Raw genomic sequence first — 13,575 nt, 5'->3', positions numbered from 1 at the left:
ACTGAGATTAGGATTGCTACCCCTGCTTTTTTTTTTATTTTTACTTCAGCTGAAGCATACTATATTCTACTCCAGCCTTTTACCTTTACCCTGTGTGTATTCCCCCGTTTCAAATGTGTTTCTTGTAAACAACACTTTATAGAATTACGGTTTTTAATCCACTCTGCTATCCACCTCTGTTTCATGAGAGAGTTCATCCCATTCACATTCACAGTTATGATTACAAGCTGTGTTTTTTTCTCCATCCTGTTCCCCTCACCCCATTTATGCTTTTATTTCTCCTTTCTCCCTCCCACTCCTCAAAAGAGTTTTGGTTTTGACCACCACTTTCTTCAAATTTTACTCCCTATTGACACCCCTCCCTTATCTTACCCTGTTCCCTTTTCTGCTTCTTCCCTCCTTTCTAACCATCCCCCCTTTTCTTTCCTCTTTCCCCTCCTCCTGCACATAGGACAAGTTTGATTTTTATACTTATCAGTGTATGTTATTCCGTCCTTGAACAAAATTGGATGAGAGTAAAGCTCAAACACTATTCTCCCTACCTTCTTTCCCTCTAGTTTAATGTGCCTCTTCATGTGGTGTAATTTACCCTTTTCTACCTCTTCCTTACCTCTTCTCGCAGAACAATCCCTTTTTAGCCCTTAATTTTTTATCATCACATCAGTTACTGTACACTGACACCCTCAGTCTATGTATATCCCTTTCAGTTGTCATAATAAGTGTAACATTCTCAAGATTAATGTATATAACAAATACAGATGAATATAATCCTATATAAGGATATAAACAATTTTCCCTTATTGAATAACAAAGCCCCTCCCCCATTTACCTTTTAATGTCTCTCTTGAGTTTTGAATGTAAAGATGAAATTTTCCTTTGAGCTCTGGCCTTTAGATCAGTAAGGTCTGTAATTTCCTTATTTCATTGAATGTCCATCTCTTTGCCTGAAAAATTGTTCTCAGTTTTGCTGGGTAATTGATCCTTGTTTGTAGTCCAAGCTCCTTTGCCTTTCATAATATCATTTTCCAATTCCTCCTATCTTTTAATGTAGAAGCTGCAAGGTCCTTTATGATCCTGACTGCAGTATGCCATATTTGAATTGTTTCTTTCTGACTGCTCATTGACTTGATAATTCTGGGATTTGTCTGCAATATTCTTTGGAGATTTCAATTTGGGATCTCTTTCAGTGGGTGATTGGTGGATTCTTTTGATGACTATTTTACCCTCTGGTTCGCTAGCACAATGAATCCTTAAGAGGTAGCATAAAATGCCACACCATCCGCCACTAGGTCACAGTAAGAACATCACACTACACAGCCTATATCATAGTATCCCTAAAATCAGAGGGTCCCAGGCCAGGGTCTTCCCTAGCACAATGCATATTTAAGAGGGAGCAGAAAATACCACACTGTTCAACCCCAAGTCACCATAAGAACATTCTCCTTAATCAATACCAAGTGTCCAAGTAGATCCCTCTTTCATCTTAACTCGTGGTTGACTTCCAAGTCCCATGACTCTTCATCCATGGGCTAACCACTCCTAACTCTTGCCTGGATTCACACACAGGCAGCTTTCTGCCCCCATTCCATGTCTCAGCTCACAGGGACTGCTCCACTCCAAGTTCTCCCTGCTCTTGCCTGACAACAGGTTCAAGGGGCTCCTGCACACAGCTTCTGCCTCTGGGAAAACAAAGCTTAACAGGGCAACAACAATACTGACAGACACTACCAGCACCATCATCTCAATTCACTTTCAAAGCCCAGAGGCTTTGTGATAACAACTCAGTTCACTTTCACAGCTGTTAAAAGGAGCTTAAGCTAAGCCTCCTTACCCTGGGCAGGTTTCTGCCCTACATCTCTATTTGCTTTCAAAGTTTAGAGGCTGCTTCAGCAAATTTCGGTCATTAGAGGTCTCCTTTCCCCTCTCAGAGATCTCTTCTCTGCTCTCAGAAGTCTCCTCTCCACATTCTCCTCTTCTCAATGCTGGCTCACCCCTTCAATGCTGGCTCTTTTAATGTCTGCCTTCTCAGCACCAGCTCTCTCTAGATACAGTTCTGCTCATTGTCTGATTGGCTAGAGCCCACATGCATCTGTCCCATTGGCTATTGCCCACATGTGCATGCCTGAGTGGCTCAGTGCAGAGGCATGTAAGACTGAGGCTGGGAAATTGAATAATATAAACAGAAAAAAAAAGCAGCAAAAAAATCCTGCTTTTCTTTCTGTAACAGCTTCTAGTGCTAGTGATTTTCCAGCCACTACATATATTTGACCAAAAGCTGGGTGACAATAGAAGATACAATAATTGAGATCCATGTTTCAGGAATAGGTCAAAGAAATTAACTTCTAATGTCCACTGCAACAACGGGATTTCATGAACCAAATTTATAGGCACTTTTATAACATTTTTTATTTGCATTACTTATTTTGTACTTAATTTTTTTTTTCCTTTCATAGCCAGTTTTTGCTGATATAAGGATATCCTGTTTCTACAAATGGGGGGAGTTAGGTGGTACAGTGCATAGAGTCTTTGGCCCAGAGTCAAGGAGACTCCTCTTCATGAGTTCAAATCTGGCCTCAGACAATTACTAGCTATGTGACCCTGAGCAAGTGACTTAACTCTGTGTACCTCAGTGTCATCATCTGTAAAATGAACCAGAGAAAGAAATGGCAAACCACTCCAGTATCTATGCCAAGATTACCCCAAATGGCATCACAAAGGGTTAGACCTGACAAAAATACGCGAATAACAACCTCCACAAATTAATTATTAGACACTTCATATACCTCCTTCTACCTTAATGCCCAGCACAATACCATGAATATTAGTTAAAGATTAGATAAATATTTATTTTTAATGAAGGTTTTATTCAATCAGTCATTTAGCCAGTTAATAAGTATTACATTGAAAAATGTGAATTCGTAGGTCAGACTCTGAAGTATTTGTATGGCACTGAGTACACTTTTTCAAATGTCCCTGTTTAAACAATTAAAGGGGGAAAAACATTTAAAGGCTTTTCCCCCAACAGTACAGTAGAAAGAAAAATATATTCTTTGTCATTCAAATGGGCATGCTATCCACTAACTCAAAGAGTACCCCCCTTCATGTCACTTTATGCCATGTTGTGTCATTAATCACATTTGAAAAGGCTGCTATTAGTTCATGCTAAAAGAGTATAAAAGATATTGAAGCAATTTTCTCCCCTTGGCTTCACAAAGGAGTGGAAATCAGCATGGTATTTAAGACTAGCCATCGTCTTAGCTTCTATTCTGGAGTAAAATGAACTCTTTCTTTATAGTTCAGCAATACAAATAACATATTTACACATATAACCCTAGCATTTATCCCTTTTGAACAAATACTACATTCAAATAGCAACCAAAAACAAACCTTGAGAAAAGCTTCTCTTCAAGGATTAAAGCAACAACGTAACTGTTGATGCTTAGAAATATATGTGTGTGTATGTATGTATATGTATACGGATAGGTGTGTATATAGATAGATGCATATATATCTTTGTATATATAAACATGTATAAATTTTTAACATGTGTATATGCATATATACATGTGTATACATGTATAGTACCTGTATATATGCATATGTATGTACATGTGTGTATCCTGCTTGTGCCCGTATAAAAATAAATAATAATACTAGGTCCTTTCCCAAACACTAATGCCTGAAACAAAGGTGGAAAATGAAACAAATTGTTTCCTCCTTGATAACTGGTTTCTTACATGTATGGCTTGTGGTTTAACTTTTATTTTTTTTTTCCTTCAACTGTATTAAATAATATATTTTCTTTAAAATCCTGAAATTTCTTAAATGCAAATGTAAAATTTCTAGAGATACAAAATTTTAATTTTTAGGAAAAGTTCATAAAGGCAAATATGTTTGATCCATGGAAAGTTAATTGGACTAAGAGTCAGAAAATCAGGATTTGAGTCTTGGTTCTCCCAATAACTTGTATTTAGACAAATCACTTTATCAGTCTTGGTCTCAGTTTCCTAATTTGTCAATTGAGAGGATTTGACTAAATATTCATGAAGATCCCTTCTAATCCTAACAATCTCTATGTACATTTTCACCTTATCTTCCATGCAAAAGTAAGATCTCTAGTCTTCTTGTGGGGGAAAAAATCCTTTAATAAACTAAGTTTAAATCTGTAAGATAAGTTAAACTAAGTCGCTGGCATGTTTCTTGAGATACAGGCCATGGAAATGAAATTAGATTTTGAACTTTGCTCTTATCTCCTTTTCCTTTAGACTTCACGAATAGGATTGTGGAGTAGATAAAGAGTGGTCTCATGTCGAGTTGGATTCCAGTCTTACTTCTGACATACAATGATTGTGTTCTAGGTGTCTGATACTTATACTTGAGAGAAAAGTGGTCATTTTCAGTGTGAGCATTTATACCTATCTATAGTATAAAAGAGAAACTAATTTATTTTGATTTTTCCTTAATGATTATTATCTAGACTTGAGGAACTCTATGATGTAGAGAATGTTAATAATGAAAATTAAACTTAAAAATATGTTGTTTGGTCATACATCCTACCCTTCCTTTAGAGAGCTAGTTGTTATGCCTCTACCAGCACATGTTGGCTGTATAACCAGAGCAAGTCACTGAACCTCTCAATAGACCCAAGTAACTCTTGAAGTCTATGAACACAACAGCTGTTGCTATAGAATACTAATAGAAAATTTCTGATCAAGAATTCATTACAACCGTCAAATTACCAATTGAGACAAAAAATTTTAAATAAAATCAGACAAATAAATGAAAACAAATCTCCACTTCAATCTTAATAGTGTACTTCTAGGAGATAGTTAAAATCTGGCCTGTCTTCTCTAGTCTCCCTGCCATTACCATAGTATAAACCTTCATTACTGCCTGCCAAGCCTATTACAACAGCATCCTGACTGATCTGCATGATTCCATTTTATTATCTCTTTAATTTATCTTTCAACACCACTGCCAGATTATTTTTGCTTGTATGCAGAACTAATCATGTCATTATTCTGTTCAACTTGCTTCAATTGTCCCTTGTTGCTTATCAGAACAAATCAAAATTCCTTGGACATTCAAGACCTATGGACTAGTGTCTCATTACCTTTTAAATGTTACTCACATGACTCCTTTCTATGTTCTCTGACTTCTTGTTATGGGCTTCTAGTTGCCATTCCTTGCATATATCCTTAAAGAAACATAAGTACAAAACAAAGTTTATAAAATTACTTGCCATATTGGTTTACATAAACTTTTACTTCAAATAGCTATCATTTAATTTGAAGTGCTAAATGAGTTGAGTTTGGAAATTACAAAAGCAATCATTTTATGTGGCAAAAGGAAGTAGATCTGAATTAATTTACTTTTCTTTTAAATTTGACAATGAGATACTGATTATTTAAAGTTACATATCTGTAATAATAATCAGCTTCTCTACCAGGTTAGGTTAATCCATGGTTTAAATGTTTAAATTGTTTAAAGTGGGTTGTATTCTGATAAATGTTTAAAACTGGCTTCCCCCCAGGAGAAAAAAAAATTGTGAAACAGTTTAATCTGTACTGTTGACCCATTTTTTTATTCTCATAATTCTATTTATTTTCTTGCTGAAATATTATTTTGCTGAGAGCAAAAAAAAGTTTTGAGCCACTAATATTTTTTTCAAAAAATATCTTCTCATTTCAATTTTGTATAAGCTTAAAGTTTACATAAAAATTTATGTAATATTACCTATATCTAATTCATGAATATCTAACTATGCACATATTAGGGCTACATAATCAACATTTATTTTAACTGATTTGGGTATGTAATCAAAAAATTTGGAGATCATTTATGTAGCAAAATTGGACTACTCTTGATCCTAGAACATAACTTACGTTTTCCCACCTCTGTACTTTCATACTCCCTGAACTTGGAATGTCCTCTTTTATGGTCAAGTATCAAAAATGGACTCAGCCATAAAGGTCCAATTTCCATGTTGTCTTCCTCTTAATGCACTCTGCATAGTTTACTATTGTCATCTCATTGACGTATGAAACAGTAAGGCAATAAACGCAACATCAACGATAACCATGAATTTGCCTATGTCGTTCTGTATCATGAAGTTTACAATACTCTCCATATAGAAGGTAGAAGAAGTGAACCATTTTATTCGCACACCAGAAAACAATATCCCATAACAAAATGCTCAGCTCCTACAGCCAGTCAGTCCACTTCATCATAACAGCAAGGAACTCAAAACATTCAATGCAGAATATCACAACATGGAGCCTCAACATCCCAAAACCTCTCTGACCCCCTGCTGGGGTCTTCCCCAAAACAAACTCACAATACAGCTAATTTAGCCTGTTCAGTTCTAACTATCACAAGGTTGGCCATTAGCTGTCATTAGCAGCCATAACATCTTTCTCTCTCTCAGCATTTTCTATGACATAACTTCCTTTTCCTGTCAGGAAGCTCCTCCCACTACATGCGTCTTAGGCTTCCTGTGATATAAGCAGCTCACATGGCCTATTAATGGGTGGGAAAGATCTTCAAATCCAATTGCTACTACAACATAATTATCCATAAGCTGCTTGAGTTTAGGGGTTGTGTCATTCTTGTGCATCAAGAAGTATCTTGTAGTGTCATCAAGTAGTATCTTGCATTAGTTTGTACACTAGAGATGCTTGAAGTCATAATAGAGGAAACACTCCTTTCAATATGAAAGTGGGGAATTATAGGTGTGAACCATTGCATATGTTCTTTTCATTTACTTAACCCCCTTTCTATGTTTTTTTTTAATTTAATGTTTTTTTTCTTGATTACTTGTAAAGACAATTTTTAACATTTTTTTTAAAAAACTGAGTTCCAAATTTTTCTTCCTCCTTCCCTTCCCTTCCCTCTTCCTAATATGGTAAGCAATTTGATATAGATTAAATATATGCAATCATACAAAGCATTTTTCTATACTAGTTGGAGTTGTGAAAGAAGAAAGATCAAAAGGAAAAAAAAATACAGAATCAAGTGAAAATATTATGTTTCCGTCTGCCTTCAGTGTCCATCAGTTCTTTCTCTGGATTTGGATAGTATTTTCCATCATGGATCTTTTGTAATTGTCTTGGACCATTGTTTTGCTGAGAAGAGCTAAGTCATTCTTAATTGACGACCACACAATGTTGCCATTAATGTGTACAATGTTTTCATGGTTCTCATTTCACTTTGAAGAAGTTCATACAAGTTTTTTCCAGGGTTTTCTGAAATCTGCCTGTTCATCATTTTTATAGAACAATAGTATTCCATTACATTCACATACCACAACTTGTTCAGCTATTCCCCAGTTGAGGGCATCTCCTCAATTTCTAATTCTTTGTCACTATAGAAAGAGCAGCTATAAGTTTTTTTTTGTGTGTTTATATGTACATCCTTTTCCCTTTTCTATGGTCTCTTGCTGGATCAAAGGGTTTGCACAATTTGACCACCCTTTGGGCATAGTTCCAAATTGTTCTCCAGAATGGTTATATCGTTCACAATTACACTAACATTGTTTTAGTGTGCCAATTTTCCCACATCTCCAACATTTATCATTTCCCTTTTTTTATCATATTAGCCAACCTGATAGCTGTGAGGTAGTATCTCAGAATTATTTTAATTTGAATCTCTCTAATCAAAAGTGATTTACAGTACTTCATATGACTATAGCTACCTTTAATTTCTTCATCTGAATACTCCCTGTTTATATCTTGGCCATTTGTCGATTGGAAAGTGGCTTGTATTCTTAATTTGATACAGCTGCTATCAGAAACACTAGCTGGTAAAAATTGTTTCCTAGCTTTCTGTTTTCCTTCTAATCTTTACTGCATCAATTTTGTCTGCGCAAAACTTTTTAATTTGATATAATCAAAATTATCTATTTTATGTCTTGTAATGCTTTCTGTCTCTCATTTGGTCAACAATGCTTACGTTCTGCCCAGTTCTGGCCAGAAGACTATTCCTTGCTTTTCTAATTTCCTTATGGTATCACCACTTATGTCTAAATCATGTACCTATTTTTACCCTATCTTGGCATATTGTGTAAGATGCTGATCTATACCTAATTTGTACCACGTTATTTTTCAATTTTCCCCCAGATTTTGTTATAGTGATTAACATTGTCTTACATCTAGACAACTAACAAAATTATAAATTTAGCCTTGATTCATAGTATTTGCCAATTTCTGATGTGTAAATGCTCATATTGAAAATTTAGTAATTGTTTCTGAAGAACTGGTATTACTTCAACATTGCCCTGGATAGACAATTTTATATCCCTGTCCTTGATTTACCGCCTAAGCATGGCCATCCAATAATGATTAAACATTATTATCTTCACCTTTTCCTATCACTGTTGGGTAGAAAGCTCCATGAGGAAAAGGGACCTTGTCCTATACATACACTGCTATAGCTTACTTTCCATAGGAAATTTCTCTCTTGATAAATACATCACCTCTCTGTATCTTGTTTGATAACTTCGAGAGAGTAGCCTGTGCCACATGGAAGCTACATGACTTGACGAGGTTTGTACAGCTAATAAGAGTCAAAGGACAATAAACCACCCACATTTAATCTCCATGAAAAGGTTCTTTGTATGTCTTTACTTAGTTCTATTGAATTGTATTGAGCCAATAGAAAAAGTGGAGGTAAAAAGTAATGAAGATCTAAGCTAGAAGAGTATCATTGTCAAAACTTGAGGAGAGGTGAATGTAAATGGGATGAACTCTATTATAAATCAGAAGTGTATCAAAAACCAATATCCTACAATCTATTGCTTACAAGAAACACACTTGAAGCAGGGGGACACACATAGAGTAAAATAAAATCTGAAAAGACTTGTATAAGCTGATGTAAAATGAAATTAGCAAAATCAGGTTAACACTGTACATGGCATCAGTGACATTATATGATGATCAACTATGGATGAATCAGCTTTTCTCAACACAATGATCCAAGACAAGTACAAGAACTCTTGAAGAAAAATGCTACCCATATCCAGATAAAGAACTGATGGACTCTGAATGCATACTGAAGCAGATTTTTTTCACTTAACTTTATTTTTTCTCATATTTTTTCTTTCTTTAGATCTGTTTCTTCTTCCACAACTGTGATGAACATGGAAATACATTTGACATGATTGCATATGTATAAACTATATGAAATTGCCTACTGTTTTCAGAAGAGGGGAGAGAGGGAGAAAAATTTGGAAATCAAAATCTTGTAAAACTGAATGATAAAAATTGTCTTGATTTGTTATTGTGGGGAAAAATAAAATGCTATTGAAAAGAAAAGAAAACTTGAGGAGACAAAAATCAGGATTTGTGTAAAGTGATAGCTTTATTTTGGGCTGTGTCACTAGAACTAATCTGACAATTTAGAGAAAACTAAATTGTTAATGAAAGAAAACAATTTCATGTGCTGCCCTTCCAGAAAATTTACATTTTATTGAATGCCTTCAAAAACCAGCCAACCAAGAATGACAAACATGACCACTGTGGGAATTTTCCTGTGGTAAAGAGGGAAGAGAAAGATTTGTGGGTGAGATAATATTATGTAATATGCAAATCATGCCTTGAGATCAGTGGCTGATATACAGTCAAGAACATACTTTTCATAAAATTGTCCTTTTGTGTAGATGCTTTCTAAGTTAATATCAAGATAAATCTTTGTGTTCAAAGACCAATGTTTAATGTTCGATCATCACATTTCTTGTTAAACTTATTCTGAAATATGAGTTGGTGAAAAGCAGTCCTCTAAATGCATAGCGGCCTATCGAAGAAACAAAAAAGATGGCTTTATTGAACTAATCTGTTTTCCAGTGTTCAGGTTTTCTCATTTTGGGTGATTCTGGAAAGCAAAAGTTATAAAGTCACACTAGAATATATGATATGATGAGCATTTTTAAATACTTAATCAGTCAAACATGAAGATAAATCTTATTGAAGTAAGCAGCTTTCCAGATGAAGACTGTTTAAATTTGGTTAGTGAAGCTGAAATTTAATAAAACCAGGATTGGATCCAAATTTTTATTATTGGTGATGGAGATAAGGAATGGGGGTGGGGTGGGTGTTTGTATTTTCATCAAAGCCTTATTATTTTATATCATAAATGAAAATGGATAAAGCTTGAAACAATTCAATTCAATATGTAATTGCTATTCACCAAGTGAACCCTTAAAATCAGTGGTGAGAATTTTTTAGTCCCCAGGACCTACCACAGTGCCTAATACTTAGTAGGTTCTTAATTCTTCTTGAAACAAAATCAAATAATTCAGTTAGTCTTTATTTCAGTGTAGCCAGAATGGACTTTGTTTTCTTTGAATGACTCAGCTTGCCTCATTGAGCTTCCCTGGACGCTGAGGCTTGCTCTTCCGGGGCAGGACCAGAGCTTCCTGTGTGATGAGTCGTGGCGCTGGCTGAGGGGAGGTGTGTTAACGTGGTCTACGCTGGGGGAGGGGCCAAGTCAAGAACCAATCGGCCCTGGTCGTTCAGGCGGCGCTTGATGATGTCAAAAACTCTATAAGAGGGGAGAGGACAGCTTGAAGATCCTCCTTTCCTTTTCCGGTTGGAGCCAGAGACACCTACAGCCAAAGCTGAGCTGCCGGTAGCAGAGCTGACTAGAGGCTAGTGGGTAATCTTCTTACCGTAGAGGGGAAGCATGTATACGATTTTGCCTTATACCATCTCGCTTCTCTGTGGCCTACTAGTTACTCTTGTGAGGCGGACTTATTGGGCCTGGAAGCTTTTGATGAAAATATCAAAATGGGGACGCTGGTTTGTGGGATTGTTACTGTGGAGTGTAAATACATGCTTTAGTTCTCCTGCCTTCTGCCTAGAGAATTCCTTATATCCTGCGGTTCCGGACCTTTTAGGCACATATGAGATTCTCTTTGAAATCATAAATTCTGCCTTCCTAATATATTCAGCTGATGGAAATAATACTCAAATACTATTAAATACTGTCTCAGCTAAGTTGAAACTGCTTAAATTTTGATACTATAGACTCTACAAACTATCTGCTGCCTCCACACATTTTATATTCTTTCCCTTGGACTTAGAATGCAATCTGTCCTCATCTCAGTATTTTTATAATTTTATTTTCCTTTATGACAAAGTACTATTGCTGTATCCTGTGTGAATCTTCCAATTACCTCTCAGGTTCCTCTTTTCTTAAATATTTCTTAGGCACCTGTTCTGGTTCCATCTTTTCCCTCATTATTCAATTTGAATTATATTTATCCTTTCACTTATTGGGTGCCTCTAGTAGAATGGAATCTCCTCGGAGCTCAACTATTTTTTCCCACTTCTTGTGTTTATAGTTGAGCACTTTGCATAAGTACTTACTAAGTGTTTGTCAAATTGAAATTCCCAAAGAATGCTCAACTTTACAGCAGAACCAATCATGTGTTTAAGATTTCAGAAGGAAAAGAACTCCTGGACACCCATATATTGGGGATGGAGGGAAGGAGAGAGGGAGAGAGGGAAAGAGAGAGAGAGAGAGACAGAGAGAGAGAGAGAGAGAGAGAGAGAGAGAGAGAGAGAGAGAGAGAAAGTATTTCATCAAAGATTAACAACAAAGAACAAACTTTATAAAAGAGCACACTTGTTGTTTGTCCTTCATGTACAAAGAGGAAGGTGATGCCATGACTTAAAAGTGAATTTGGATTTAAGTGAGAGAGAGCTGTTCAATCACCAGCCTCACTTTCTCCTCCAGAGCCATCTGGATTCAGTGGCAAGATAAAATTCAGGATGACTGGAGATAGCTTTCTATACACTGGGAGATCTTGGCCTTTTTAAGCTAAGGTCTTTCCCAGGTGTAAGTTTGACTGAGGCAGTGCCCATTCAGTGCTTAAGGCTAGGTAAGAAATGAGACTAAGAATGGCCTCTTTTACCTAGTAAAAAAAATTATCTGGGAAACTCTTTGGGTTTCTGGCCAAAACAGAAATGCAACAAGATATAAAAGGAGAGAACGAGATATGGGAGGGAGTGCGAGTAACAGGAAGTTATCCCTTGGTTAATAAATGTTTTTGGTGAAGCTGGGAAAAAGATCATACTGCAATTAAGATACAATTCTGCTGTTCATTACTTAGATACCTCCTTATCTGTCACATGACTGAACACTTCATTAACTAATTTTTCCTTTTGTCTTCACATTTTAAATGTAGATAATGTTACTGTTCCTCTTTAGAGTGTGAGTTGGGGTGCAGAGTATCTTCAGGGAAGACCAGTATCTCTGGTATGAGGGCTGCTGAGCCATTTCCAGGGCTGCTTTTCACCTTTCCTGTCTGCCTGAACCACCCAACTCTCACCTGTGGCTCCAAGAAGCTGTAGTATGTGCAGCAGCCAGACCCTGGCAAAGCATTTCGGCGTATAGGCTAAACCAGGTTGAAGGTAACCAAGGGGTCTCAAACTCATTGGTGAGTAAGGTGGGGTATCTACCCAAAACATATAAAGACTTTCCCTGGTGGAATGGGCAGATGAGAACAATTTGTTCCAATGTACATGAAGGCAGCTGAATCAAGTGCTGTGGAATGCTTGGAGCTTAGTTAGACATCAAAGACTCCAAGGTCATCCACTGCATCTTGCACCATCACCAGGCATTTTAATTCTATCCTTCCACTGAATTGTGATAACTCTGGAGGAGAGATTGAGGCTGATGACTTCGTACAACTCTGCTTCATTTAAATCCAATTTATGCAATTTTGCCTATCTCAGAGTCCTGTGACAATAGGCAAGTGACAAAGCAGCAGGTGCAGATACACTGGAAGCTGTAGTCACAATCTTGCTAATAGGAGGCCCAGACCAAATGGTGGTTTTCTCACTGGGAGCAGGAATGGGATACACAGTCCCCTGGGTGTCTAAGCAGTCTTTTAAGGATCACACTGCTCACCTCCTGGTGTGAGGAAAGGGGCTAGAAAAGGTGGCCTAAAAATTGTCTGCTTAACCAACTCTGGCCTGATTATGGTGGCAGGCAAGGAATCCCTCTCTATGATTGAAACACAAAACAAAGTGCAAAAACATCCGCAAAGAAGATTTCACTCACCATAGGTACACGGAATGTGTGCACACTTGTATAAAACAAAAAATACAGTAGATCTGAAAGACAAATAGCTCTTGTTGCAAAGGAACTCAGTAGGTAACACATACAAATAGCAGCCATGAGTGAAATAAGGTGGGCAAGTGAAGACCAGCTTACTGAAGTTGGAGCTGGTCAAACATTTTTCAGGGTTGGCCACAGGGAAGGGGAGTGCTGCGAAGCTGGCATAGGTTTTGCAATCGAAACTAATCTAGTCAACAAACTTGCATGCCTACCAAAAAGAGTGAACAACAGCCTCATGGCAATGTGATTGCCACTTGCAAGAAAATGTCATACCACCATCATCAGTGCCTATGTTCCCCCCATGATGAACCCTGATGAGATCAAAGAAAAATATTATGAAGACCTGGAGATCCTTATCGTTAATGTGCCAAAAGAGGACAAGCTTATAATTCTGGATGACTTTAATGCTAGAATAGGCTTAGACTACCAGACTTGTCAGGGAGTCTTAAGGAGCAA

This window comes from Trichosurus vulpecula, chromosome 8 (genome assembly GCF_011100635.1).
Source record: "Trichosurus vulpecula isolate mTriVul1 chromosome 8, mTriVul1.pri, whole genome shotgun sequence".
In the NCBI taxonomy this organism is placed as follows: Eukaryota; Metazoa; Chordata; class Mammalia; order Diprotodontia; family Phalangeridae; genus Trichosurus; species Trichosurus vulpecula.
Note: the sequence above shows the minus strand (reverse complement) of the source record.